The sequence below is a fragment of the Panthera tigris genome, chromosome D1 (assembly GCF_018350195.1).
Source record: "Panthera tigris isolate Pti1 chromosome D1, P.tigris_Pti1_mat1.1, whole genome shotgun sequence".
NCBI classification, from domain to species: domain Eukaryota; kingdom Metazoa; phylum Chordata; class Mammalia; order Carnivora; family Felidae; genus Panthera; species Panthera tigris.
The window spans coordinates 35,367,068-35,385,367 of NC_056669.1; the positions used below are offsets into that span (position 1 = coordinate 35,367,068).

The following is an 18,300-nucleotide window of genomic DNA, read 5'->3' on the forward strand; positions in this document are numbered from 1 at the left end:
CTTTGAAAACCAGGGGGAGCTGACTTCATGAGTTCTAACAACCAGCAGGACTTAAAATCTGAAACTTTACAAATCATCAGGATCTGCTCTGGGATAGCTGGTGGGGACATAGGAAACTGAGTCCCTGCTTTAAAAAGACACAACAACTAATAGCCCTCAGAGATACAACAATAGAAGCCACAGTTTGAAAAATGTCTAAGGCATACACATGAGGGAGAGTTATACTAATCTCAGAGCATGAGCTGGAAAGACAGAGATCCTTGGGAGACTCCTCCAGAAACAAGGGAGTTGGAAAGTGTCATTTCCCTCCCCTGCTCCAGCATAAACACATGGGAACCTGTGGAAACCAGTGCAGCACTCATGTTTGCTATCTGACTTGCTTATACATCCCCCCTGTTCCATGTACTATGGCAGATCTGCCCCCTCAAGTCAGACCCGCCTCGGTCCCAGTGCTGTGGGTTCCCCTGCCAAGAAGACAAGTGCAAATATTGCTAACACCATGTCTCCTGACCCACATATTTTTCATATATACACCTTCCAACCCATCTGGACTTGGTCTTACTTGCAAGAGTGGCAGATCCCCTCTTGCAGCGGTCCAGTGCACTAACCTTGCTAAAACATCCCCCTCCTGTGCATGTTGAGGATCTGCCGCCTCCAATACACTCTCAGACAGAGTCCATTCCAACCACAGCCACAAGCCTGGCAGTGTGCAAGCAGCCCGAACAGGGGCCAACACAACTTCATAGTGATTTCTGGCCCAGGAAAAGGGAAAGTTAACCACATACAGAAGTCATATCGTGACCCCAGCAGTATGCAGGGGCATATAGCTGGTCAGATTACAGACCCTGGCCACCTACAAAATCTTCTTAGGGGAAAACATGGAGGAAACACCCTGCAGTTTGGTACAATTTCATCTCTGGCAAATGACTGGTCTGACTCAACTCAAGCCCAAGGCAGCCTCAGACTGGTTCACTATCACCATATGATCAAACACAGCCCCATCAGGCAAAGAGACCCACTTCAGATGATTCAACTGAAGGAAAATAGCAGCTCAACAATAACATCAGGGAAAGGCAACCCATAGAGGAGACACCCTTGATGTAGCAGGTTCTGATAAATAGGGGACACTCCACTACAGTGCAATACAGGACCTCTTCTTCATAAGACCACTGCTTTCAAGAGCAATAGACATAGCTGACTCTCCCAACATGTAGAAACAGACACAGAGAGTTAGACAAGATGAGGACACAGAGAAATATGTCCCAAATGAATGAACAAGACAAACTCACAGCAAGAGATGTAAGAAAAATGGAGGTAAGTGATACTCCTGATAGAGAATTTAAAGTAGTAATCATTAAAGTACTCACAGAACTTGAGAAACGAGTGGAAGACATCAATGAGACCCTTAACAAAGAGAAAAAATGGAGATGAAGAACATAATTAATTAGGTTTTAAAAATATGGAAAAAATAGCAGACTAGAGTCAGCAAAGAATACATGAGTGACCTGGAGGAGAGAATAATGGAAAGTAAGCAAGCTGAGCAGATGAAGGAAAAAAATATATATGCAAAATGAGAGTACTTAGGGAACTCAGCAATAATATAAAGTGCAAAAGCATTAGCATTATAGAGATCCCAGAAGAAGAAGAGAGAGAAAAGGGAGCAGAAAATTTATTTGAGAAATAATAGGTCCAGGAGGTAGAGAGTGCCCTCAAGAAAATCAACCCAAAGAAGCCCACACCAAGACACATAGTAATAAAAATGGTGAAAAGTAGTGATAAAGAGAGAATTTTAAAATGGGAAAAAGAAAACAGTTTCACACAGGGAAACCCCAGCAGGCTGCCAATTGATTTCTCAGCAGAAACTTTGCACATCAGAAGTTTGTGGCATGATATATTCAAAGTTATGAAAGAAAAAAATCTGTAGTTTAGAATACTCAATTCAAAAAGTCTGTATTTCATAATAGAAGTGAAGATAAACAGTTTCCCAGACAAACAAAAGTTAAAAGATTTATGATTAATATACCAACCCTACAATACATATTAAAGGAGACTCTTTGAGCGGAAAGGAATGACCATAATGAGTGAGAAAATTATGAAGCACAAAAGGAGTAAAATTATGTATATTATAAAAATCAGTCAAAGAATTCCAAAAACTGAACGATGTGAAGTATGAACTATATAACTAAATTGTGGGGTGTGGAAAGAGGAATTGTGGGATGAGGAAAGAATGGAAGTGATCATCAGCTTCATGTAGAACTGCTATATACATAATTTTTTTAACGTTTATTTATTTTTGAGAGAGAGAGAGAGAGAGAGAGAGAGCAAGAAGGGGAGGGGCAGAGAGAGAGGGAGACACAGAATCTGAAGCAGGCTTCAGGCTCTGAGCAGTCAGCATAGAGCCCGACACAGGGTTCAAACCCATGGACCGCGAGATCATGACCTGAGCCCAAGTCGGCTGCCTAAACAACTGAGCTACCCAGGTGTCCCTAGAACTGCTATGTACATAAGATGTTATATATAAATCTAATGGTAACCATGAATCAAATACAGTAATAGACATGCAAAAAATAAAGAGAAAGTATTCCAAGTATATTATTAAAGAAAGCCAACTTATTGTGAGATAAGTAAGCAAGGGAAGAAAACAAAAACAACTATAAAACTAATTATATATATATATATATATATATACACATATATCCATATATTATGGTAGCAGATGAAGTGTCCATTGATAGATAAATGGGGAAAAATGAGGTATAAATATAAACATATGTATATATATGTGTATATATATATATATATATATATATATATCACCTTTTTTTCCCCATTCATCTATCAATAGACACTTCAGATGCTACCATAATTTAGCTATTTAAAAAGTGTTATAATAAACATAGGGATGCACAAATATTTTCAAATTACTTTTTTTTAATTCCTTGGGTAAACACCCAGTAATGGAACTACTGAGTCATATAGTAGTTCGATTTTTAACTTTTTGAGGAAACTCCATAGTGTTTTTCAAAGAGGCTGCACCAGTATGCATTCCCATCCATGGTGCATGAGGGTTAGTTTTTCTTCACATCCTCACCAGCACATGTTGTTTCTTGTGTTTTTGATTTTAGCAATTCTGACAGGTATGAGGTGATACCTCATTATAGTTTTGATTTACATTTTCCTGATGCTAAGTGATGTTGAGCCTATTTGCATATGTCTGTTGGCCATCTATATGTCTTTTGAGTCATGTCTTCTGCCCACTTTGTAATTGGATTTTCAGGTTTTGTTGTGTTTTTTGATGTTGAATTGTAGAAATTCTTTATATATTTTGGATACTAACCCTTTATCAAATATGTTATTAACAAATATCTTCCTCCATTTAGTAGGTTGTCTTTTAGTTTTGTTGATAGCTTCATTTTCTGTGTAGAAGCTTTTTATCTTGATGTATTCCAACAGTTTATTTTTGCTTTTGTTTCCCTTGCTTTAGGAAACATGTCAAGAAAAATGTTGCTACAATTGATGTCATAGAAAATACTGCTCTCTTGTAGGATTTTTATGGTTGTAGGCTCATATTTGAGTATTTAATCAATTTTGAGTTTATTTTTTATATGGTGTAAGAAAGTGGTTCAGTTTCATTCTTTTGTATGTAGCTGTCCAGTTTTGCCAACACCATTTGTTGGTCTTTTTCTCATTGGATAATCTTTCCTCCTTTGTCAAAAATTAATTGACAATATAATCTTGGGTTCATTTCTGAGTTTTCTATTATGTTCTATTGGTCTATGTGTCGTGTGTGTGTGTGTGTGTGTGTGTGTGTGTGTGTGTGTGCCAGTGCTATGCTATTTTGATTAGTACAGCTTTGTAATATAACTTGAAGTTTGGAATTGTGATTCCTCCAGGTTTGCTCTTCTTTTTCAAGGTTGCTTTTGTTCTCTGGGGTCTTTTGTGGTTTCATAAAAAAATTATGGTTGTTCGTTCTAGCTCTAAAAAAATGCTGTTGGCATTTTGATAGGCATTGTATTATAGTATAGACATTTTAACAATACTGGTTCTTCCAATCCATGAGATTGGAATGTCTTTCCATTTCTTTGTGTCTTCTTCAGTCTCTTTCATCAGTGTTTTAGTGTCCACAATACAAGTCTTTCACCTCTTTGGTTAGGTTTATTCCTAGGTATCTTATGGATTTTGGTGCAATTGTAAATGGGATTGATTCCTTAATTTATCTTTCTTCTACATTATTATTAGTGTATAGAAATGCAACAGATTTCTATACACTGATTTTTTATCTTTTGATTTTACCAAATTCATGTATCAGTTCTAGAAAATTTTTGGTGGAGTCTTTTGGGTTTTCTATATAGAGTATCATGTCATATACAAGTAGCGGAAGTTTTACTCCTTCATTGCTAATTTGGAGACCTTTTATTTCTTTTCGTTTTCTGATTCCTGTAGCTAGGACTTCTAGTACTATGTTAAATAACAATGGTGAGAGTGGACAGCCCTATCTTGTTCCAGAAAAAGCTCTCAATTTTTCTCCACTAAGGATATTAGCTATAAGATTTTCGTATATATGACGTTAACATATTTTCCCTGTATCCTTACTTTGTTGAGGGTTTTTATTACGAATGGATGTTGTACTTTGTAAAATGTAGATGACAGGTTTAATAAGTAGATTAATGTACATACAAGATTTGTCTTTGGAGGACACAAGATGAGTAGATCTCTGCACCCACCCACCAGAATCTCAAAATTTTACATAGAGGACTTACAGAGGTTCAATCACATAGAGTTCAGTTGGTTTCAACAGTATATTACTCTCTCAAGGTTGCCTACTTGAAGTGACTCTGGCTATGGGAACCGTGGATAGAACGTGCATTCCTAGGACAGGGCAGCATTTAAGGTATCTCTGCTTAGGTACATTTCTGTCCAGCTTCTGGGTCAATTGGCAATCACATACTCTCAATGACCTCCCTGACACTCTACCTCTCTTGACTGCTGTTACAATCTTACATGTCCCCTATCTGTAAAATGCCCTGAGAAGTCATCAAGGGGTGTTATTAGCATGGAGGTTATTCATTTGGTGGCTAGCTGACTGCACTGGAGGCAGATGCCACAGCAACAATACAAGCACATGCGAGGAAAAGCCCAGATTAAGATGATTCCCAAAACAAGTAACAATTTTTTCCACCAAGAGTCCCCATGATCCAACCGGCAGTCATGTCGTCTTGATGACCTCTCTTCCCACAATAAAGAGATAGAAAGACACAGAGCTTCTGATTTTCAGGTATGAAAATATTTAACTTCACTAAATATTTCCAAATTGGTTATATACAGAGATCTCTCATATATGGTTTTTGAGAGCCCCTTGTTCACCATACCTTCACTGGTATTTGACAGTTTTAGTGAAGTCACACTTTTCTCAGGCCTCTTATTTTTCCATGTGAAGGTATTTCAGTTACATTAACTATCATTTTCACTGGAGAACCTGAATGCTGGAGAAGCCAGTGACCATGCCCAGTGATTTCTCCTCTTGTCAGATCCGTGTGTTTGCAGAGAAGGTAAATTATGATCTTTCAATATTATATAAAAAATGTGGTAGAACAGGCTCTGACCCTTTGCATGTGGCCTGTCTTTGATCAGTGCTGCCTCTGACTAGATGGGCACGATTATCAAATTTAGTGTGTTGCTAAGCCCATTTGCCTGCATGCTCAAGCCATGGCTTTCATTTAAGCCTTTAGCAGTGGTGTAGCTGAATACTTGAAATCTATTATTTGATTTCTTGCTTAGACTTCAGGTAAGGAAGAAAAAAAATAAATCAATCTCTGAAAACTGCAGCAAGCATTATAACAATTTCAATATTTAGTTAAGCTCACTTCATTTTAATTTGCATCCCTGATTATTGGTAAGATTGAGTAAAATTTTGTGTTTATTTAACATTTGTATTGTTTTTCCCCAAAATGGTCTGTTCAGATGTTTTATCCAATGAAAACAAAATGTGCAGATACAGTGACAACAGTTTCAGAAATTTTCTCATTTTTATAATGTTCAAATCTAAGACAAACCTGAATTAAGTTGTTGAATATTAAGGCAAGAGAATACTTTTGTTTATGCGATCAAAACAAACTAAAGAAATTAAATACAAAAGGTAAAAATGAGCTGTTCCTAAAATTTTCATAGCAGTATTCAATATCAGAAAATAATATTTATAGAGTTCCAAGTTGAAAATATACCAAGATATCCAAAGGATATTCTATCCGGTTATTTAAGCATAACTGCAACAGGCAAAAATTTTCAAACATGAAAAAATTTAGATATACGATGCATGAGATACTGTTGAAAATTTTAAGATGTGAATCAAAATAATTTAAGGATAGCAAAATCACCGTACAAGAACTAGTGATTAGCATAGACAGTTTTTAAGTCGATGAATGCCAAGCAATTTCACTACTTATATGGTTACAGAATAACCTATGTAATAATTAAAACAATAGTTAACTATTTCATAGGACTTACTTTGTGAGGCAGATATAGTACTGTTATTCCCATTCAATGCATAGAAACACTGAAGAAAAGTTAAATGAGTTGATTACATTAACAAAGTTATAAGTGACTAAATTGTAATTCGATCTGGGAGGTCTGACTTCAGGGTCCATGTTATTAATTATGTTATATAAAACAGAAAGTAAAGTATAACCTTAGATAGAGAAATAATTCAACTATTAAAACAATACCCAGCAATAGTAAAGATGAAAGAAATCCAAATCTATTATAATCAGTAACAATAAATGTTGACACTTCTAAAAAAAAAAAAAAGTTAAAATAAATGAATTGCATTCTTAGGTGTGTTTTTCATAAACTTTTTTTCTTAATCATGCTGTCATCTCTTCAGAAATTGTCTTTCATGGTGAAAATTACTTATCTGAAGTATAGAAATTCAATTTTAATTCAGTTGTGTTTGTTTTCTTTACAATACAGAAATAATCAATTATACATAGTAGTTTTTAATAAAACATCATCCCTAGTGCACTTTTTATTTTCATAGGCAATATGTATCTTTTTACCCAGCATATGAATAGTAAGATGTCAGACAATGAGTAATGCACTAAGTTTAATGATGGTCTGGGTGGAGAAATCCAAGGTATTTATTGTCCTTTTTTCTTGAATTTTATATGATAAATTATTTTTGATGAACTTGTGACATCTTTTATTTGTTCAAACTTTCTAAATTACATTTATTACTGGTACATTATAGTCATAACTTTTATCTATGTATGTATCTACATCTTTACCCTGCATCGCTATATTTAAAAATCTTTTCCTGATTAGTTACCCATTGCTAGCTCATCCACTTAGCCCTTAACCACTCTATATACATATGTGCGTTTGAATTTTTATTTCAAAGTTAACATTCTACATTATATGCATTTAGTTTCCTCAACTTGTTTGCATATTACTGAAACTACTCAAATGTTCTACTTTGAAAAACATAAAAATTTTCTCATAATTATCAATGATAACAAACAAGATAAAAATTCCATTAAGAAGTTTTATTCAATGTAAAAATGTTTAAAATAGTTTATCTATTTATTTAAAATTATTCTAAATGTTTTTATTTATTTTTGAGAGGCAGAGAGAGAGACAGAGCATGAGCAGGGGAGGGGTATAGAGAGAGGGAGGCATAGAATTTGAAGCAGGCTCCAGTGTCTGAACAGCACAGGGCCCAACATGGCACTCAAACTTGTGAACCATGAGATCATGACCTAGGCCAAAGTCAGACATTGAACTGACTGAGCCACCCAGGTGCCCCTTAAGTAGTTTACTTTTAAGATATCACAATCTTGTTACTTTCTGTGAGCCTCTCAAATGTTAAACAAGTATGTTGATAAAGTTCTTCAAATATTTTTATTAGAATCATAAGCATCTTTACACTGCACATTAAGTTGTCTTCTCTAAATTAAGATTTATTAAGCACTGATTATGTGCCAAAAACCATGCTAAGTGCTTTATACATATCACTCAATTAATTCCTCATAGCAATTATATTAAGTAAATATTATGGCTTCATTTTATAAGGGAGACTAAAGGATAATTAATAAGTAACTTGCCTAAATTTATAAGATAGACACAATATATTGGAATCTAGGTCTGATTCCAGAGTTTGTATTCTTAACTTGTGCAATATATTCATTAATAATTTTTTTTGAATTTTCTCCATGTTTTAGTTTCACAAAAACATTAATGAAAGACAGCCTGGGAAGCTTTTAATCTCTTAAGAGATGTTTGGAGCTTCTGGAGAGTTCTCAGTTATGGTAGACTGCATGTTTGTGGGTATGGAAAAGAGGAATGAGAATTAATGTAAAAGTACGCTATGTTAGAATTGAGGGAAAGGTTGTAAGAGATGGTTATCCAGGGGCGTGTGAGTGACTCGGTTAAGCATCTGACTCTTGATTTTGGCTCAAGTCATGATCTCGTGGTTCCTGAGTTTGTGCCCCACATTGGGCTATGCACTGACAGTGTGGAGCCTGTTTGTGATTCTCTCTCTCTCTCTCTCTCTCTCTCCTCTCTCTCTGCCTTCTCTCTAAATAAATAAATAAATAAATAAATAAATAAATAAATTTATTTTAAAAAATGGTTATCTGTGTATGAGGGCATAGCTGTCCTTGAAAGTTAAGGTAAAACTGAAAATTTAATCTTAAAAAGTAATCAGTGAAGAGTTTCACAAAATAAAACAAGTAGTATATTCTGAAAATAAAAACATTTTAAAAATTTGACACTTGTTTTCTTAGCATTGGTTATAGTCTGAGTGTGATGGATCAGAGGAGAGAGCACATGGTGAGTGACAACACCCACAACTATTGTGGTGATCAATTCTTAAAGCTATAATTAATCTACTGCTATTTTGTGGCACCAAAGACAGTTTTAGCCAGGAGGAATATGCTAACTGATAGGTAATTTTTAAAAAAATGTACATTGCAGAATAATTGCCCCTTATGCCTTAGGTGACATAATGAGGCATTAGTCTAAAAAACATTTTTATTCCCTAAGAATTGCATGAATATTTGTGCAAATGAATTTGATGATACCTAATTGGTATTATAGTATTAACTTTGTAAATAAGCATATGGGAATTAGTCAGTTTTATCCTGTTCATAATTGACATGAGTAGAATATTTTTAGAGTCAATTAAAAAACATTCAAAGTTTACTATTCCTATTTTGTTCTCTAGAGAGTTTCTGTTCATATAACATCAATCATCAATTATCAATATTGTGGTGCATATATTTAAATATATCTGCCTATTTAAAGGGCATTTGAAAAAATGTCTTTATATTTTATAATTCCCTGGTGTCTTATTTTTGTAAAGAAAGTTACACAGAAAGCTGGGTCTAACACTGAATTCATAGAGCAGTTTCTGAAAATTTGCCAACTTAATCTGAATTTTGTGTATTTCAAAATGTTCATTTATTTGGTGGCATTTAATTAAGGAGAGATATTAAATTGTGGAAATCAATGTTGTACTGTCTGTTACTAATTCAACTTTTATGGTAACTATCATAAAGTTTTCTAACAGGTTGCATATAGAAACTACTGATTGATAAAAATGAGTACTACTTTTATCACTCTCTTAGCAAGTCTAAAAGTTAAGAATTTCTTTAGAGAATACAACTACTTCAGCAACTGTCTTTATGGCTACCATTAGCATATTAGACTTATGTAATTGTTATCTATAATCAGATGGAAAGGATACTTGCACTAGAGACAGTGTGATGATAAGAGTTTACTATAAAAACTGAATTTATTCCTCATATTTTAGTTTGGTCTTGTAAGTAAAATGTGAACACATGTACTAGATAATTTCTATTATTTCTACTATTTAAGTACATGAAATATGTGTAGAGAGAATGCATAAGAAGTTATACATAGATTACCTTAAGCAGAAAGAAATATGTATATCAATATATATATATATTTTTTTTTTTTAATTTTTTTTATTTATATATTTTTTAATTTACATCCAAATTAGTTAGCATATAGCACAACAATGATTTCAGGAGTAGATTCTTTAATGCCCCTTACCCATTTAGCCCACCCCCTCCACCACGCATCCATTAACCCTCTGTATGTTCTCCACATTGAAGAGTCTCTTCTGTTTTGTCCGTCTCCCTGTTTTTATATTATTTTTGCTTCCCTTCCCTTATGTTCATCTGTTCTGTGTCTTAAAGTCCTCATATGAGTTAAGTCATATGATATTTGTCTTTCTCCGGCTAATTTCACTTAGCATGACACCCTCCATTTCCATCCACATAGTTGCAAATGGCAAGATTTCATTCTTTTTGATTGCCGAGTAATACTCCATTGTATATATATACCACATCTTCTTTATCCATTCATCCATCGATGGACATTTGGGCTCTTTCCATTTGGCTATTGTTGAAAGTGCTGCTATAAAAATGGGGGTGCATGTCAATATATATATATTTACCTTAAAAATATAATTCTCTATTTTTCATTTTGTTGATTCACTGCATCATATCAATTGATTTGCAAATATTGAACCATCCTCTTATTCTGAAAGAAATCCAATTCATCGCGGTGAATAATCATTTTCTTGTATTGTTGAATTCAGTTTGCTAATATTTTATTGACGATTTTTGCATCTAGGGATATTGAGCTATTCTCTTTTTTTCTGGTGTCTGGTTTTGGTATCAGGGTAATGCTGGCCTTGTTGAACATATTTGGAAGCTTTCTTTCCTCCTTTATTTTTTGAAATAGTTCGAGAAGAGTAGATATTAAATAGATATTTTAATTGTTAAAATTCACCTGTGAATCTGTCTGGTCTTGGAATTTTATGTTTTGGTAGTTATTTGATTCTGATTCAATTTTGTTACTAGTAATTTGTATATTCATCTTTTTATTTCTTCCTGATTCAGTTTTGGAAGACTGTATTTTATAAGAATTTATCTGTTTCTTCTAGGTTGTCCAATTTTCTGACATATTATTTTTCACAATATTTTCTTATCCTTTAAATTTCTGTATTGCCCATTATTTTACCATTTCTCTTTTATTTCTGACTTTATTTATTTGAGTCCTTTCTCTCTCTCTCTCTCTGTTTTTAATGAGTCTAGCTAAGAGTTTATAAATTGTGTTTATATTTTCAAAGAACAAGTTCCTGAATTTTTCATTGATTGTTTTCCTTTTTTCATTTCTTTCTTTCTGCCTTTCTTTCTTTGCTTGCTTTCTTTCTTTCTTTCTTTCTTTCTTTCTTTCTTTTCCTTTTCCTTTTTCTTTTCTTTCTTTCTCTATGCCATTTACTTCTTCTGTGATCTTTATTATTCCCTAAATTCTATTCACCTTGCCCTTTATTTACTTTTCTTTTTCTAGGTCCTTTAGGTGTAAGATTAGATTGTTTATTTGAGCTTTCTTGTTTATTGAGGTAAGCTTATATTGCTACATATTTTCCTCTAAGAACTGCTTTCACTGCATCCCAAAGACTTTAGACTGTTATTTTCATTTTCATTTGTTTCCATGTATTTTTCTATTATCTTTTTTTTTTCTTTCTTGGCCGATGGATTGTGTAGTAACATGTTGTTTAGCCTCCATGTGTTTTGTTTTTGAGTTTGTTTATTTATTTATTAATGATTAATCATGAGCTGTAAGTTTAATTTATGTTCAGAGTAAAAGCTGTAACAAAATTAGCTTGTTTATGGCCAACCACATATTGGGTTATAATACAGATCTGTGCTAAAATCTCAGTTTAATTTCTGTGCAGGTTCTCAGTAATTGTTTTCTTTTTTTTTTTGTTTTGTTTTGTTTAATTTATTTTTTAAATTTACATCTAAGTTAGTTAGCATATAGTGTGACAATGATTTTAGGAGTAGATTCCTAATGCCCCTTACCCATTTATCCTCCACCCCCTCCACAACCCCTCCAGTAACCGTCAGCTTATTCTTCACATTTAAGTCTCTTATGTTTTTGTCCCTCTCCCTGTTTTTATACACTTTTTGCTTCCCTTCCCTTATGTTTATCTGTTTTGTGTCTTAAAGTCCTCATATGAGTGAAGTTATTTGATATTTGTCTTTCTTTGACTGACTAATTTTGCTTAGCATAAGACCCTCTAGTTCCATCCAAGTAGTTGCAAATGGCAAGATTTCATTCTTTTTGGTTGCTGAGTTATACTCCATTGTATATATTTACCACATCTTCTTTATCTATTCATCCATCGATGGACATTTGAGCTCTTTCCATACTTTAGCTATTGCTGATAGTGCTGCTATAAACATTGGGGTGCAAATGCCCCTTTGAAACAGCATCCTTGTGTCCCTTGGATAAATACCTAGTAGTGCAATTGCTGGGGGATATGGTAGTTCTATTTTTAATTTTTTTGAGGAATCTCCATACTGTTTTCCAGAGTGGCTGCACCAGTTTGCATTACTGTCAGCAGTGCAAAAGAGATCCTCTTTCTCCACACCCTCACCAACATTGGTTGTTGCCTGAGTTGTTAATGTTAGCCATTCTAACAGGTTTGAGGTGGTATCTCATTGTGGTGTTGATTTGTATTTCCCGGATAATGAATGATGTTAAACATTTTTTCATGTGTAGGTTGGCCATCTGGATGTCCTCTTTGGAGAAGTGTCTATTCATGTCTTTTGCCAATTTCTTCACTGGATTATTTGGTTTTTGGGTGCTGAGTTTGATAAGTTATTTATAGATTTTGGATAGTAACCCTATATCTCATATGTCATTTGCAAATATCTTCTCCCATTCTGTCGGTTGACTTTTAGTTTTGCTGATTGTCTCCTTCGCTGTACAGAAGCTTTTTATTTTGATAAGGTCCCAGTAGTTCATTTTTGCTTTTGTTTCCCTTGCCTCTGGAGACGTGTTGAGTAAGAAGTTGCTGCGGCCAAGATCAAAGAGGTTTTTGCCTGCTTTCTCCTGGAGGATTTTGATGGTTTCCTGTTTTACATTGAGGTCTTTCATCCCTTTTCATTTTGTTTTTGTGTGTGGTGTAAGAAAATGGTCCATTTTCAGGTTCATTTTCTGCATGTTCCTATCCAGTTTTCCCAGCACCACTTGTTGAAGAGACTGTCTTTATTCCATTGGATATTCTTTCCTGCTTTGTCAAAGATAAGTTGGCCATACGTTTGTGGGTCCATAGCTGGGTTCTTTATTCTGTTCCATTGATATGAGTGTCTGTTCTTATGCCAGTACCATATTGTCTTAATGATTACAGCTTTGTATTACAGCTTAAAGTCTGGGATTGTGATGTGTCCTGCCTTGTTTTCGTTTTCAAGGGTGCTTTGGCTACTCAGGGTTTTTCTGGTTCCATACGAATTTTAGGATTGTTTTTTCTAGCTCTGTGAAGGATGCTGGTATTGTTTTGATAGGGATTGCATTGAATATGTAGATTGCTTTGGGTAGTATTGACATTTTAACAATGTTTGTTCTTCCAATCCAGGAGCATGGAAGATTTCTTTTTGTATCTTCTTCAATTTCTTTCATAGCTTTCTATAGTTTTCAGGGTATAGCTTTTTCACCTCTTTGGCTAGATTTATTCACAGGTAATTTATGGTTTTTTGTGCAATTGTAAATGGGATTGATTTCTTGATTTCTTTTTCTGTCACTACATTCTTGGTGTATAGGAATGCAACTGATTTCTGTGCATTGATTTTATATCCTGCAACTTTGTTGAATTGATGGATCAGTTCTAAAAGTTTTTTGGTGGAACCTTTTGAGTTTTGCATATAGAGAATCATGTCATCTGTGAGGAGTGAAAGTTTCACCTCCTCCTGGCTGATTTGGATGCCTTTTATTTCTTTGTGTTGTCTGATTGCTGAGGCTAAGACTTCCAATACTATGTTGAATAACAGTGGTGAAAGTGGTCATCCTTGTTTTGTTCCTGACCTTAGGAGGGAAGCTCTTAGTTTTCCTCATTGAGGATGATATTAACATTGGGCCTTTCATATATGGCTTTTATGACTTTTCTTGAGAGTTTTTTTTTTATCAAAAAAGGATGCTGTATTTTGCCACATGCTTTCTCTGCATCTATTGAGAAGATATTGTGGTTGTTGTCCTTTCTTTTATTGATGTGATGTATCACATCAGTTGTTTTGTCGATATTGAACTAGCCCTGCATCTCAGGTCTAAATCCCACTTGGTCGTGGTGAATAATTTTTTTAATGTATTATTAGATCCAGTTGACTATTACCTTGTGGAGGATTTTTGCATCCATGTTCATCAGGGAAATTGGTCTATAGTTCTCTTTTTTAGTGGGGATTTTGTCTTGTTTTGGAATCAAGGTAATGCTGGCTTCATAGAGTTTGGAAGTTTTCCTTCCATTTCTATTTTTTGGAACAGCTTCAAGAGAATAGGTGTTAACTCTTCCTTAAGTGTTTGGTAAAATTCCTCTGGAAAGCCATCTGGCCCTAAACTCTTGTTTTTTAGGAGATTTTTGATTACTAATTCAATTTCTTCACTTGTGATGGGTCTGTTCAAATTTTCTATTTTTTCCTGTTTCAATTGTGGTAGTTTATATGTTTCTAGAAAATTGTCCATTTCTTCCATATTGCCCATTTTATTGACATATTATTGCTCATAATATTCTCTTATTATTATTTTTATTTATGCTTTGTTGTTTGTGATTTCATTCTTGATTTTATTTATTTGGGTTCTTTTCTTTTTCCTTGTGATTAAACTGGCTATTGGCTTTTCAGTTTTGTTAATTCTTTCAAGGAACCAGCTTCTGGTTTTATTGATCTGTTCTACTGTTTTTTGTTGTTGTCGTTTTGTTTTGTTTTTTGTTTGTTTGTTTGTTTTGATAGCATTGATTTCTGCTCTGATCTTTATTATATCCTGTCTTCTTCTGGTTTTGGGTTTGAGTTTTTTTTCTTATTATTGTTTTTAATTTTTTTTTTAATGTTGGGCCAGGGGAGGGGCAGAGAGAGAGGGAGACACAGAATCTGAAGCAGGATCCAGGCTCTGAGTTGTCAGCACAGAGCTGTATTCAGGGCCTGAACTCACAAACTATGAAATTATGACTTGAGCTGAAGTCAGATGCTTAACTGACTGAGCTACCCAGGTGTCCCTTATTACTGATTTTTAGTTTCATGTTCTGGTTGGTAAGATGCATTTCTAAAAATAAAATTATTTATGCTTAAATTTCAGAATATGGACACATTATCTTAAATCAAGAGTATTCACCCCTGGAGAGTGTCTTTTTATCCATTCAGTGATTGCAAAGTTGTATTTAGTGTTTATTACTAACAAGCATTCTTATGTTTTAAGATGCAGATATAATAAGATTTCTTTACTAATCATGTCCAATTCCATGAAGTGAGAGAGAAAAATTAAAAGACAATTACTATGTAGTTCTCTCAAAAGGGAAACCAATGGACACCTGTGTGGCTCAGTCAGTTGAATGTCTGACTCTTGATATTGTATCAGGTTATGATCTCAAGATCATGGGATTGATTGCCATATTGGACTCCACACTGAGCGTGGAGACTAAGATTCTCTTTCTATCTCCTGGGTAACCTGGGTGGCTCAGTTGGTTAAGTGTTCAACTCTTGGTGTCAGCTCAAGCCATGATCTTATGGTTCGAGAGTTTGAGCCCCGTTTTTGGCTCTGCACTGACCATGTGAAGCCTGATTGGATTCTCTCTCCTTCTGTCTCTGCCCGTCTCCTGCTTGAGCTGTCTCTCTTTCAAAATAAATAAATAAACATTAAACCAAATATTCCTTATCTCTCTCTGCCCCTTGCCCCCGCTGGTGTTTTCTCTCTTTTTCTCCAAAATAAAATTTAAAAAAAGGTAACCAAAAGTCATTTTGGATAATTCAAAAAGTGCTTTAAACCCATCCTGGTGAATTTGGTAAGCTCTGAAGAGTCAGACCTGAATTTCAATATATTTTGTTTTAGTAATTATATACATTCAGATAAATTTACCTACTGAATATGTCTTCATTTTTGTGTAAAATGGAAATAGTTATAATGATTATGTAATATAGTTGATACCATAGATAAATAAATAAATGACCACTTTCAATGGCCCTGAGCACATAGCCAGGGCTTAATAAACCTTATTTATGTCCTACTATTAATCATTATAAAATTTTTAAAATTATCTCTCTCTTTATCCTTCCCTTCTTTCTCTCCTTGCTATTCTTACACACACATTCACACACACAGAAAATCTTTCATACAACATCCATTCTCCATCCTAAATCTTGACTGCCTTATTTCTTGTACTAGTTTACTCTTTAGACTACCTGTATTTTAACAAAGAGCTATTGAACAAAATTCTCTCCTGTACAGCCTGGCATGATAAGGTTTACATCAGAATAATAGCAGATGCTAGATCACTAAACTTAACCTTGGATGAAAGGCGATGAGGAGAGAAAAGTTAGCAGTAGGGAAATGGAATGAGAACAGGGGAAGGATCCAAGTTTGAAATCTTTAATGTAGAATGTCAACAATTCTATGATCTCTTTTTCTTTGCCCAGTAGTCCTTAGAAAACAAACTTTCATTACTCAAGTTATCACCTGAGTCAAAAGAGAAGGGATAATTTCATAAAAGATAGGTGAGTCCCTGCTTCCATCCAATTCCTTTTCCCTCCTATGAAGCAGTAACAGGTATCTCGGATGCTTACTTTTTTACTTCAAATAATGTTAAAAATAAAAGAATGCATAAAACTATGAGGGAAAATGACTAACTTAATTGAAAATGAATAGAAAATGTAATAATAAATGTATTAAGACTTTAAAATTTTACCTTGGACAAGTCCTGTTGATGTTTAGAGATCTATGCTGATGTTTATGGATCTACAGACTGCCAAAGTAAAATGCATAGAAGAATATTCCATGTCTTGTTGAATATGAACAAAACATTTTAACAGAAACCTCAATGATGATTAAGCCACTTCATCCAAAGGTAGGGATTACATAGTCTCCTTGATTAATTCTAAAAAGAAAAGTGACAGAGATCAGTAATTAAATACAGAATATAATCAATGAATAAAACTATTCAAGTTATTCAGTTCCCAAATTCCTTTTTTCTCTTAACAATATTTATTTTTCTTTCTGGAAATCAGAGAAATATATATTTATCTAGATAAAAGCAACTACTTACCATTTTTGCTTTACCAATATACATGAAACTTCTTAATCCACCCACAGAGACAATATCTAAGTCCCTGAAATAACCCATTTTTAAACTCCTTGATGAAGTCAATGAATGGATATCTTAGAGGACTATGCATTCCATAATATATTCTGAACACCACACCAAGCAATTCTAAGCTTTAATTTATACACTAAAAGGGTATGAGTAGACACATATTTATTTTGATTATTTAGCTGAATTATGATAGCACCACATATAAAATCATATCATCCACAGTAGTCACAGCATTTTTATCTGTAGCATATAAAACATGACTCTATTTTAAGTTAGGATTCATAGCATTTAGAGAGAACAGTGCTTGCTTTGGAAGCACATATACTAAAATTGGAACGATGCAGAGATTAGCATGGCTCCTGTGCAAGGATGACATGCAAATTCATGAAGCATTCCATATTTTTCTGTGGATCCTGAGAAACTCAACAGAAGACCGGGGGTGGGGGGAGAAGAAGGGGGGGGGAAATTACAGAGAGTGAAGGAAGCAAACCATAAGAGACTCTTAAATACTGAGAATAAACTGAGGGTTGATGGGGGGTGGGAGGGAGGGGAAAGTGGATGATGGGCATTGAGGAGGGTACCTGTTAGGATGAGCACTGGGTGTTGTATGGAAACCAATTTGACAATAAATTTCATATTTAAAAAATAGAGATAACAGAAAATGGTAAATTGGATAAATCACTGGGGAGGTGGAGATATATAACACTGTCCAATTAAGTACTTACAATTCTTAAAGAGCTGAAAAAATATCTGCTAACTTCTGGTAGAGGGAAACCTGGAAAATTATAATCAGTAAAATGAGAGGCCATGATTTTTAAATTATTATTGTTTATCCTGGTACCTGGTAGTCTGTATGCTTCTTGTTTTTCTAATTAATATAAAGGAGCTCTCCTTTGGAAAAGAGATGTAATTATTTTCAAACCCTGACATACTAATTATACAGACTTAATTTAGATGCTGTTTCCTTATCTGTATAAGGGAGACTATAATAACTTTCATGTGTGTGATAGTTAAGGTAATAATGTATGCAGAACACCTAACAATGCCTGATACATACTGGAAAACTACTGGTTAATAAAAATTCAATTAAATTGTTTGTTTTATAACAAAGTCTATTACAAAGAAAACTTCACTGAGAA

At 34.2% G+C, this 18,300-nt stretch overlaps 1 non-coding gene across 1 annotated transcript; it reads left to right on the forward strand.

Moving 5' to 3' along the window:
* Positions 1 to 17,461: 17,461 nt before the first annotated feature.
* LOC122231666 lies at positions 17,462 to 17,565 on the forward strand. Its single transcript, XR_006208910.1, has one exon. It is a non-coding gene; the product is annotated as a U6 spliceosomal RNA (small nuclear RNA).
* Positions 17,566 to 18,300: the final 735 nt, after the last annotated feature.